This window comes from Globicephala melas, chromosome 8 (genome assembly GCF_963455315.2).
Source record: "Globicephala melas chromosome 8, mGloMel1.2, whole genome shotgun sequence".
NCBI lineage: Eukaryota > Metazoa > Chordata > Mammalia > Artiodactyla > Delphinidae > Globicephala > Globicephala melas.
The window spans coordinates 42201983-42213137 of record NC_083321.1 but is presented as its reverse complement, the minus strand read 5'-3'; the positions used below and the strand labels follow the sequence as shown (position 1 = coordinate 42213137).

Genomic DNA, 11155 nt, shown 5'->3' with positions numbered 1-11155 from the left:
TCTGTATGTTTTAAAACTCTTCAGTTAATTCTAGTGGGTCTGATCATTGAATCAGAGTCTGGATTATACTACTTTATCTTCACTAACTTTATCTGTAAAATGGGCGCAGTAATATGTCTATTTCATTGAACTGTTAACCTAATATATATTGAATTTTTACTGTGTGCCAGGCATTGTGCTGAGGGCTTTCTATTATCTCACTTAACTCTCACAACAATCCTGTGAGGTAGATACTAGATTGTCCCTATATTACAGATGAGGAAACTGTGATGCAAAAGAGGTTAAGTTACTTGATAAATGTCGTCCACTTAGCAAGTGTAGAGAGCTAGCGTATCAATTGCTGGGGTTAATGTGATGTGAGGATTACATTAAATAATACATTTAAATCACCTGGCACACAGTAGGTACCCAATAAAGGTTCTCTTTTCGGGACTTACCTGGTGGCACAGTGGTTAAGAATCCACCTGCCAATGAAGGGGACACTGGTTCGATCCCTGGTCCAGGAAGATCCCACATATCGCGGAGCAACTAAGCCCGTGCGCCACTACTGAGCCTGCGCTTTAGAGCCCGCAGGACACAGCTACCGAGCCCATGTGCCGCAACTACTGAAGCCTGTGCGTCTAGAGCCCGTGCTCCGCAAAAAGAGAAGCCATCGCAATGAGAAGCCTGTGCACCGCAATGAAGAGTAGCCCCTGCTCACCGCAACTAGAGAAAGCCCGTGTGCAGCAACAAAGACCCAATGCTGCCAAGGATAAATAAATTTTTTAAAAAAAGGTTCTCTTTTCCCTTCCTTTTATCCAAGAGATTCTATTCATGCCCAGTGAATTTTAGACAGAGGACAATACGTCAACCTTATTGGTGGCCAGAGAATTGGAAATTTGGTATTCTAGAAGGTACAAATAAAAGGGAAGCAGGTACCTGAGAAAGATGGAGGTGTTTGGGATCTCCAACAAAGAGAAACAAGGGAAAACATAATTACATATGGAAGAGCAGGTGCATGTGAGAACAAATAGTAGCTTGGCCACTGAGGGTAGGAAACGGCAGAGTGATAAACTTTAAAAGAGGAAAACCAAGGTATGGAAAGTAGAACCACATCATCTCGGGGGGAAGCGTCCTGAAAGATAACTATTCCAACCCCATTCCCACCATGTGGTCATCCAGTTCTTATTTGGACAAGTTCTGTGACAAAAAACTCAACTTATCAAGGCAGAAGAAGCTCTGTTTTTTAGAAGATTCTTCATATTGAGTCATTCTAGAATTTCTACCCACAGGGGTCCCCCTTCCACCCTGTGGGGCCCTGAAAAATAAGTCTAATTTCTTTTCTATTTGACAGCTCTTCAAATTTATGAAGACAGTTACCTTGTACCCCTGGGGCGAAACCCTCTGCTTCCTTTAATATTTCCTAGTAAGACATAGTTCCCAGCCTTGTTACATCCTGGTCCCTTTTCTGTGCATAGTTTTTCTTTGCCAAGCCTTGATTGGAGACAGTATTCCACGTGCATAATGACAAACACTGGGCAGCATTGTAACCCCACCATGCTTTACATGTTAGACTTCTATCGATGCAGCCTAAATCAGCATTATTTTGGCAGCCACACTTCACTGAGGACTCAGAGTGAGTCACCTAAGACCCTTTAGTCTTACTCTTACATGCATCTGCTAAGATACCTCTGCCCCCAGCTGCCTTTCAGCAGTTGATTGTCCAGGGCAGGACTCCCTGTTAGAGTCAGCCCATTGCTCCAACATTGCATTTGGCTTATGTTACATAATGGTGTCTCTTTCCCTCCTGGCTTTGTATTATCTGGAAATTCGGTCCAGATCCTCTGGGTTTTCATTCAGAGCACTGTAATAAAAGTCCCGAAGTCTGGGCCATGGAGAGAGCCTTCTGCCATCCTGATGGTAACTGGTGTGGTCTGAAGGTTTTGAAGTCGAAGGAAACTGGTTTGACTTGTGGCTTTGAGTCAGCTGGTTAAACTTTGAATTTCAGTTTCCTCATCTGTAAAATGGGATTGTGTGGATTAAGGGGGAAGATGCAGGGAAAGCACTTAGCATGCAGTAGATGCTGCACAAATATCTATTACCTCCACCCTTCCTTCAGGTCAGCAAGGATTCATTAATCAGCATCTTTAGGTGATGGTTACTTAACAGTTATTTGTCCAATTAGCTATATTAGAATCCAGGCTTATATTTCTTCATCTTGTCCACAACATCTCGTCAAGTACATTGTTAAAATCCCACTTACATGGTGTGGTCTCCTCATGAAATCAGGGCAGAGAAAGAGTAAACAGCAGTCAGATTCTACCTGCATGTAAACTTAGGAAAAGTAGTAAGCTACCAATGAAGTTGGTTAACCTTGAAAACCGTCAACATTCAGGCCCCAAGCACATACTGGGCAACCACTATGTGCTTGGCAGTGAGCTGGGGATGGGGCTACAGTTTTACAGTGTTTTAAATGCAGCATCTATGTTCAAGGAGCAAGGCTGGAATTCTAGAGTCATAGGGGCTAGTCTGGGTCACAGGACTGAGTGATTTAGATCTGTTTGTTCATATATCCAGTCAACAAACATGTACCCTCCCCACACTTCCATTCCTTCCCCCCCCCCCTTAGGTACTAAAGGGGAGGGGCGAGTATAACAAAAAAGACAAGGTCCCTGTATTCAAGGAGTTTAACATCTAAAACGGTTGGGAGTTCTTTGAGCTAAAGGCCCTCTGTTAAATGCTTGAGGAGCAAAAATAAGACAGATTCTCCGTCCTCTCAGTACTAAAGTTGTATCTTGTTATGAAATGTTTATTTTCTGTAACTATTTGTTTCTTTCCGTCTCACTCACTGGACAGCTTTTCTACGGTAAAGACTAGAGCCACCGGGAAGTTGTCTGCCACACAATAGGTGCGGTCACTGAATGGAATCGCTCCAGGCTTGAGTTTCCGCTTTTGAACAAGAATGACAGCTCCAGTGGGATGCTTGGAGGTCAGGACGAAAGAAAAGAACGTAAGAACACTTGGATGGAAAACACTTCTGGAAATACTAAGTATTTTTTCTCTCGTTTGGACTTTGGCAAACCAAGATGTTTTGGGAAGGGTCTGGCACTCTGTGTTCCTAAAATTGGTCTCCTAGATGGAGTTGGAGGAAGGGGAGTGAGGGAATGTTGCTTTCGTCAGGATGTCCCGAGTGAAAAAGGGCGAGGGGGAGTGAGAGCCCTGAGCCAGAAGCAAGTCAGGGACCTAGAGAAGAGGGACATCGCAGGCGACTGCAAGGAGTGCGGCGTCTGCACCCGCAGTGGCGAAGGCTAGCGGGAGACCTGAGGGGAGAGAGGACAGGGGCGAGGAAATCCAGGGAAAGCGCGCGGATTGGTCCTCTCCTTGGGGCGTGCGCTTTTGTGCGCCAAGCGATTGGTGGCGGGAAAGTAGCAGGTAAACCGGCCCCCGCCGCCTCGCCATTGGTCAGCGGCCTCTCTAGCTGCCACACAACTGGCCCGCAGGCCGCCGAGCCGCGCGCGGATTGGACGGGGGCGGCCGCCCAGACCGGCTCCCTTCGGGCGCTAGGATTGGCTGGCGGGAAGAGGCAGGTATCCGGGCTCCGCGACTCCTCCATTGGTGGGCGGGGAAGGGGGGTTGGGCACAGCGATTGGTGGGCGGGGGGCCGGGCCTGGGCCGGCGGGGAGCGGATTGGTCGGAAAGTAGGTTAGTGGTGCGACATTTAGGGAAGGCAGAAAGTAGGTCAGGGACGGAGGTGCCTGTTTACCCGCGCCGGACTCACCGCCGCCGCCGCCGCGGGATCCGAGTGGGGGCGCGGGTGCGGGCGCTCCCGGCGAGCCACGGTGAGTGTCGGGCTGGCCGCGGCCAGCGGCGCGGCCGCGGGCACCCCGTCGGGGCCGTTAGCACCCTGGCAGGCGCGGCGCCTCAGCCGCCGCCCGGGGCGCAGCCCGGCCGCCGGGGAGCCCTGACCGACGTGCCCGCTGCCGGCCTTAAAGGGCCCGTGCCCGCTCCCTGCCCCCACCCGGGCCGCGGGGAGGCTGCGCTCCTTAAAGGCGCCGCGCCCGTCCGCCCCCATCCTCACTCGCGGGGGTTGGCGCTGCGGGGTAGAGCGGGCAGAGGTGCCGCAGGCGCCCTTAAAGGGACCGGGAAAGAGTCCGCGGGAATACCCACCTCCCCTCTGCGGGCATCGCTACCTGACCCGGGGGGTGGCGGGGAGAGGAGGTAGGAGCAGCCAGCTGCCTCTTAAAGGGACAGCTCCACCCTTTGGGAGCAGTGACCCGGCTGAGGGCGAGTCCTAGGATGTATCCCTGGAAGGTTCGGGGACCCCCGAAGCGACCATCCTTGACGGCTGCACCCCAGGGGCGTTGGGCGAGAGATGCTGCTTCTGCTCTTCCTCCGCCTCCTCCACTTCCCTTTCGGGAGCCTGCGGGGCTGAGTGGGGGCGGGGAGGGCGTCTCCGCCGGGCTTGGGGAGTCCGAGCCCCCCGTTGCCCTTTCGGCCCTGTCGCGGGTGCTGCCGCTGCACCCGGGTATTCCCCGCCGGAGATGCGGCCGACCCCAGCCTGCGAACTTTCGTCCGGCCTGCGCCATCTGGGTCCTGGGCAGCCCGGGGAGGATCCCCCTTGGGTCTGCGAGCAGGTGCTCCACGGCACGGGGATGTCGCCCGGCGCCCAGGTGTGGGCCCGCCGCCCGCCCTGGAGTCCTGGAGACCGCAGCGAGGCTGGGTTTAGCACGGGGTTTGACAGATGTCAAAGAAAAAGCTTCCCGCTCACGATTGCCGGACGTTGACAGCCAAGAGAGCTCTTGTTTGCTCAGAGGAATAAGTGGAAGAATAGAAATTAATGCCGACCTTGTGGGGCTCGAGTCAGTCACCCCGAGGGGTCGTGGGAACCGGCTGCGGAACCGAGGGCAGGCGCGGGGGAAGGAAAGGCTGCACTGGACATGGGCGTTTGTTGTCAAGTTTGTGCGGGCCGGTGGGGTATCAGGCTGTCCCCCCTCACCTCACCTTTCCCATCCTCTTTTCCCTCCCCTGCCTCGGCCCCTTCCGAGTCACCTAGTGTTGTTTTGGCACTTTTGCGCGTGCTGTCTCCTCTCCCTGCTTACATAGCTACTCCTCGGCAAGGAATTATTAGCCAAGTTTTATCACTCAGCTTCCAGAAATTAGATTCGAAGAAGCATTTCTTGACCGTACGTGTATTTCCAGGATCTTCGTTTTTTAAAAAATCCATAAAAGCTGCCCATTAGCTGCATCTAGTTTCGCACAGTGCTTGTCATTTGTCCTCCTGACATCTGCTGCTGTTCCTTCCTTTAATCTATTTTTATATGACAACTATTATTTTAATTCTTCTTGTCTCATTGATATCAGGATCTGTCAATTGGGTTGATGGAGTTTTTAATTAATGTACTGGTTGAATCATGAGCTTAAAATAATCATTGCTGCTCCTGAGCAGTTTTGAATAATCTCATGCTCTCCGTGCTTGCAAGATTTTAAAAAGAAAAGAAAAAATCACTGCTGTTAAATTTGATTTCCATATCAATGAAACTCTAAAATATTTTTTTAACACAAAATTGAATCTTTCACTCCATGCTCTGTTACTGAATTCACTTTACTAATAAGTCTTTAAAACACTTTGTTGAACATATTTAGAAGGCTTTAAAATTTCCTGGGCAGGATTTGAAATTGCCTGTATTATCTAAAGCTGGATCTGTAGGGGCATTTTTGGTTTTGATTGTAGATGTAGCCAGTGCATAATAATAGTAAGTTAAAACTATGGTTAAATTTATACCTTATTCCAACCCCTAGAGTTTAGAAAGAGGGAAAGAGAAAGGAGCAGGTGTGGTAGAAGAGCACTTGTTTGAGAGAATCTCCTGGTTCTAGCCCAGACTTGGGCTTTCATGGCTGTGCTACTTGGGGCAGGTCCCTGAACCTTTCTGAGTTCTACTTGCCTCAGATGGAAAGTAAGGCAGTTGAACTAGGTGATCTCAGAGGTTCCTGCTGCTCTAAAGTTCTGTGCATCTCTAAATATTTAATACAGCTGAATTCAGGTTGGTATTTACCTGCTGGAGCCTCCAGAATATCTGAGCTGAAGTCCTATTTTCTTGGGAAACTTAAACAGATCAACAGATGGTGTTTTAAAGAATCCATTTCAAATGATTTATAAAATGATGACTACTCAGGAATTTGTCTGCTATTTGCGGAAGAGGTTCGCCTACCACAGAGAGGAAAAGGAAGTGGCCCTACTTTCAGATTTATCGCTCCATACCAACGATCTCTACGCAATTTATATACTAGTATAACAATGGACAGGCACTGTAGAAAGACTTGTTAACAAAATGCATAAGCATATGTAAAAACGAAATATTCTGTATCTCTCTTTGGTATAAGGGTTGCCTTCCTTCTATGGGCTTTCTTCTATTTATGAGTCCATCAACTCATGGTGGTTGGAGAAAGTCAGATATTAAAGAAACAGTTTCTGCCCCATGTGATGTTACAGTCATAGGTAGTGATTTTCGTTAACATCGTGATAGCAGTTGCAGGGAAGTAATTTTTTACTTCCTTTTTAAACCTCGAGGTTTAGTTAGGAGCCTAGAAATACAGGTATGTCACCCTTCTCCACAGTCTTTTCTCTCATTGCCACTTCATCATAATACCCAGACTTACCCGAGACACCCACCCTGGCTTTTCTCCTCCCTCTGTCTCTAAACAAGACCTGCTCTGACTTAAGCTCCCTCAGCATCTCTTCCTTCCGGCTCAGAATGTCTTGTCCCTTTCCCCCATCTCTCCTCTTTTCCTCCCAGTTTGGAAAACGCAAGTGAATTTCTCCCCTGTTCCCTCTTCTTAGACCCTCAATTTGGGCAGGAGCCTGGTCTCTGGTAGCAGGACCTGGGACTTGGGTTGGGTGGTGTGTCCTTGGACAAGCGCTAGACTCCTCTGACTGCAGGCTCCTCCTCTGTGGTGTGATGAAGGAGCCTGCCTCCTACAGTCCCTGTGAGGATCAGGGGAGATGATGTGGGTAAAACGCCTGGCACACAGGAAGCCCTCCCTCAGTGTCTGCTGACACTCCCTCTCAGTGCTGCCAGGGTCCTCTCGGTCCTGTCATGGGAATATCCTTCGTGCTGTTTGCCCTCAGTCTCCTTACCAACCCTAGAAAAGCCCTTGTCTTGATTGAGGAGGGAAGGATGGAAGGGGAAGAAACAGGCCTGCTGTGGGCCACTGTGCAGCGGGCAGCTTTCATGTGTCTGCACTTGGTGCCCCTGGGCCCCTGTCTCGCTCCCCTCCCTGCCTGGCAGCCTCTCCCAGGGCTGTGAACGGTCACCCCCTCCACTCTCTCATCGGCTCCACTCTTAGCTCCTGCACCCTCTCTACTATCCTTCTTCATACTTCATCTCAAATATCTCCAAAAACTTTAAGTCTTGAATTGCAGGGCCTCATTCTTAGTCCTAAATTGTTGTTCTTGGCCCTTTTGCAGCTTATACCCACCTGTCTTTCCCTCCTTTTTGAAATCTCCTCCTCCCTCAGCCTTTAGGTCACATTGCTTTCTTGGTTTCCTTCCTGCACACCCTAAAAGTAGGTGTGTTTTTGGGCCTCTGCTCTTCACACTAGCCCAGTGGGCTCAGGTCCCCTTTCCGGTCCTGATGTGTCTCTCCTGCTTCAGCTGCTAGCAGGTCCATTGTAGACATTCACGGCAGCCTATTGCCAGCATCCGTGGCCTTGGAGTTACAGGTTGCAAACTGCTTGCAAGCATGGTCTCATTTCATCCTCATGACAGCTGTACCCCTTCACCATCAGGCTGTCCTGAGAGGGACTTTGGTTGGGTGGTTAAAAGCACAGACTTTGGAGCCAGATTTTATATCCTAACTGTTTCTTACTAGGTTTATGACTTGTGGTCAAGTTGCTTTGCTCTCTCTGTCTTGGTGTTCTCATCAGTAAGACTGGAATCACTTTAGTCCTTACCTCAGAGTGTTGCAGTGTGGATTCAATGAGTTAAAGAATTAAAAATACATGAAGCTCTTCATGGAACATAGTAAACGTTCATGGTTGTTAGCTGTCAGTCTTGCTGCTCCTTCTTGCGTCTCCACACGCAGCCCGCCTGGCTGTGTGCACAGGACTGTCCAGTCAAGCTGAAGAGCTGTCTGCTCCCTGGACCAGCCCTTGGCCCGTTCTATGCCTCAGCCTTCTCTCATCCAAATCCTACTCTTCTTTAAGACCCAGCTCAAATGCTTGGTCCTCCTGGAGCTATTTCTTCATTTTGTTTTTCTTCCTCCCCACACTGGGCGGCAGTGTCCCCAGCCCTTGATCTAGCTCTAATTACTGTAGGTACTGCTGCATCCCATATCGTGTTGGGCTGTCTCTGGGAATATCTTACCTGCTGGTTCCAGGCCAAGCACTTTGTGGGGAGTTCATCTTGGTTTCCCCAAATCACAGGCATAGGGAGCCTTCAGGATATGCTTGTCCAATGCCAATTAATGATCTTGAGGAGGAGGAGATGGGGTGGGATAGGCACTCAGGGACTAAGCACATGGAGGGAAGGGGATATACCTGTGGAGAGGTGGGAGCATGAGAGGAGGGATGCAACAGGGGCACGAGTGGGCGTGGCCATGAGTAGTTAGGTCTGCATGGAAGGAGGGATTGAGTTGGGGACCTAAAGTCGGGGAGATGAGATTGGGTAAGCTTTAGTCATCTTTGCTTCAGGAGAACGTTGAGTGCTGGCACATGATGGGAAATTATTTTTATGTTAGTACATGCTGTCCTTTTAAATAGGGTAAACTCATGTTTATCCAGCCTGGTTAAAGAAGGGGATGGATGGTCTGTCTAATTTAATATTCTGGTTAATACTCTACCCATTAGATTTTGTACATATGCTGAGTAAAACATTTACAAGTACTTATGCTTTCAACTACTGTTTGAAATGTGTGACCTGGGCAAATTAGCTAGCTTCTTTGAGTCTGATTTACCTCATTTGCAAAATAGAAATAATAATAATGATGGTAACGGCAGCTAACATTTATTGAACATTCTCTAAGTGCCAGCAGATATGTTAGTCACCTTATGTTTATTAACTTGTTTAATCCTCATAACAGCCCTATGAGGTAGGTACCATGATTATCCTTATTTTACAAGTGAGGTGGTTTTGTGAACTGCCCAGCTGGTATGGGGTGGAGCCAGATTGGTGCAGGGGGACGGGGGAGGGACGGACACTTCCAGAGTCTGCTGTCTAACCACTGCGGTAGATGCCTGCTGGGAGGAACCACTGGATTTGATCCCGTGTCTGAAGCAGCCGGCACCAGGCCAGGAGCCAGGCAGGCCCGAGGTGATTGGTGACCAGTCTTATTGCTGACAGACATGGTGTATACCTCCTTTTAAGCAGGACTGAAGTCCTCTGTGGTGGGACACAAGGGGTGCACGTCTGGATATTACCCAAGTGTGAGTTACAGGGGCTTGTGAGCGTGAATCTCACATCCTGTTGTACATTTCTGTATCTCTTGCTTCCTCCTGCCTTTCTGCGGCGTTGCTCTGACGTAAGCCTCATGTGGCTCAGCCAGCCCCTCCCCAGGCAGCTTGTGTGAGATGAACCTCCTAACAGAACTCCTCACCCACTGCCCCCGCCGGGCCATCTGCGGAGAGCGTCATGGGGAGGAGACCTTTTGTAAAGTCTCTCACCTCTTCCTCCTCTCCAGCTTCTTACCCCAAAGACAGATGTCCACAGCCTTAATGTGTACGTATATATAAATATATTTTTTAATGCCAGTTGTTCCCCAAATACATTTAGATAGTAAGGGAAACATTGTTTTATCTCAAGAACCTGTTACATAAAAATGTGTTATATAATGTTCAAATGTATACTGCACGGTGAAATTAGATACTACTTTTTTTTTTCCAAAGAATAGAAAGATAATAAACACAGGCTATACTGAAGGTAATTAAACTCAGATTTGAAAGGCATGGAAAGACATGCCCTGCCCTCAGAGTTATTGTTTTAAATCTCTGTTCACCTTCTTGAATGCTCCAAGTATAGAATGTTTGGGAAGTTGACCCGAATCTGCCATGGAATGCTACTGTGAAATACTCTGGAAGTCGTCTTTTTTGGGGGGGCGAAGAGGGGGGATGTCTCCTGCTCACTTATATCTCTCTCATGTCTAAGCAGAGGGAAGAGGCTCTTTTTGCCTCCCTCATGCTTAGACCATCAAGGTCATATTTTAACCAGTTTTCTGCTCTACCTTCTACTTCCTTCAGTTCCTCCCACATGATGTGGCCAACTTTGCCTTCCAAGAACAGCCCTGCTGCCAGTGGCCTGTGGTTGACACTCCTGTATCCAGTCTTCCAGACTCTCCAGAGTCTGACCCTGTTCCCCCTGCTCACCAGTCCTGCTTCCTGCCTCTACCTCCATTTGCAGACCAAGCCCAGTGCCTGGGGTTCAGTTCTGCTTGTCCCTGCCCAGGCCACCCCATGCCCTACTCTCTCCTTCTGTCTGTCTTCCCTCAGCTCTCTCCCTTGACCTGAGAGGCCTCTCTTCTTGGCCCCAGCCTGCCTTGAAACTCCCTTCTTTGTGAAACTTCCTCTGATGACATTTGTCCCCTTTGTGCTCTCTCTCTCACACTTTTTTTACTTTTGATTGCCAGCCATTCATTCAGAAGCATTGGTACTTCATAATTAGCATATTGATCATATCGATTCCAATTAGAATGGTCAGTTCTCTCATTTTTTAATTGTCTCATGAATAATTATCTTGTCCTCACTTCCCACCCTCCAGTTCTACTCATTGACTCATTCAGTGAAGTTTATTGGATGCCTGCCGTGTGCATAGCAGTGTTCCAGGCACTGAAGGTACAGCAGTGAACAAAACAGAGTCCCAGGGGAAGGAGACAGACTGTAAACAGTTAAGCATGTTAACTCCTGGTAGTGCTAGATGCTAGGTAAGCAACCACATAGAACAACCACATAGAGTAAAACCACATAGAGTAAAAACCACATAGTGATGATGAAGGAGGTTGCTTTAGCTGGGTCCTCGGGTGAAGAGGTGACATTTGAGCTCAGCTGCAGGAAGATGTGGGGAAAGTATCTTAGGAAGAGGGAACAACCAGTGCAAAGGTCCTGAGATTGGAAGTAGTTTGATTGTTTTTGAAATAAAATAAAGGCCAGTGTAACTGGATTTTTAGTTCCTTGAGTTTAGATGTTTTAT

General features: G+C 48.7%; 1 protein-coding gene across 7 annotated transcripts in view; it reads left to right on the top strand.

Moving 5' to 3' along the window:
* The first annotated feature begins 3680 nt into the window (after nt 1-3680).
* The window catches only part of BMAL1 (basic helix-loop-helix ARNT like 1), a 104326-nt gene continuing 96851 nt past the window's right edge, over nt 3681-11155 (top strand). For 5 of the 7 annotated variants that reach the window (XM_060303490.1, XM_060303488.2, XM_060303485.2 and 2 more), the window contains exon 1: nt 3682-3818. The gene's annotated coding sequence lies outside the window, so the exon portion shown is untranslated. Of the gene's footprint in view, nt 3819-4178; nt 4198-11155 lie in introns of those variants that run through there. The other 2 variants (XM_030831447.3, XM_060303487.2) reach the window with 2 other exon arrangements.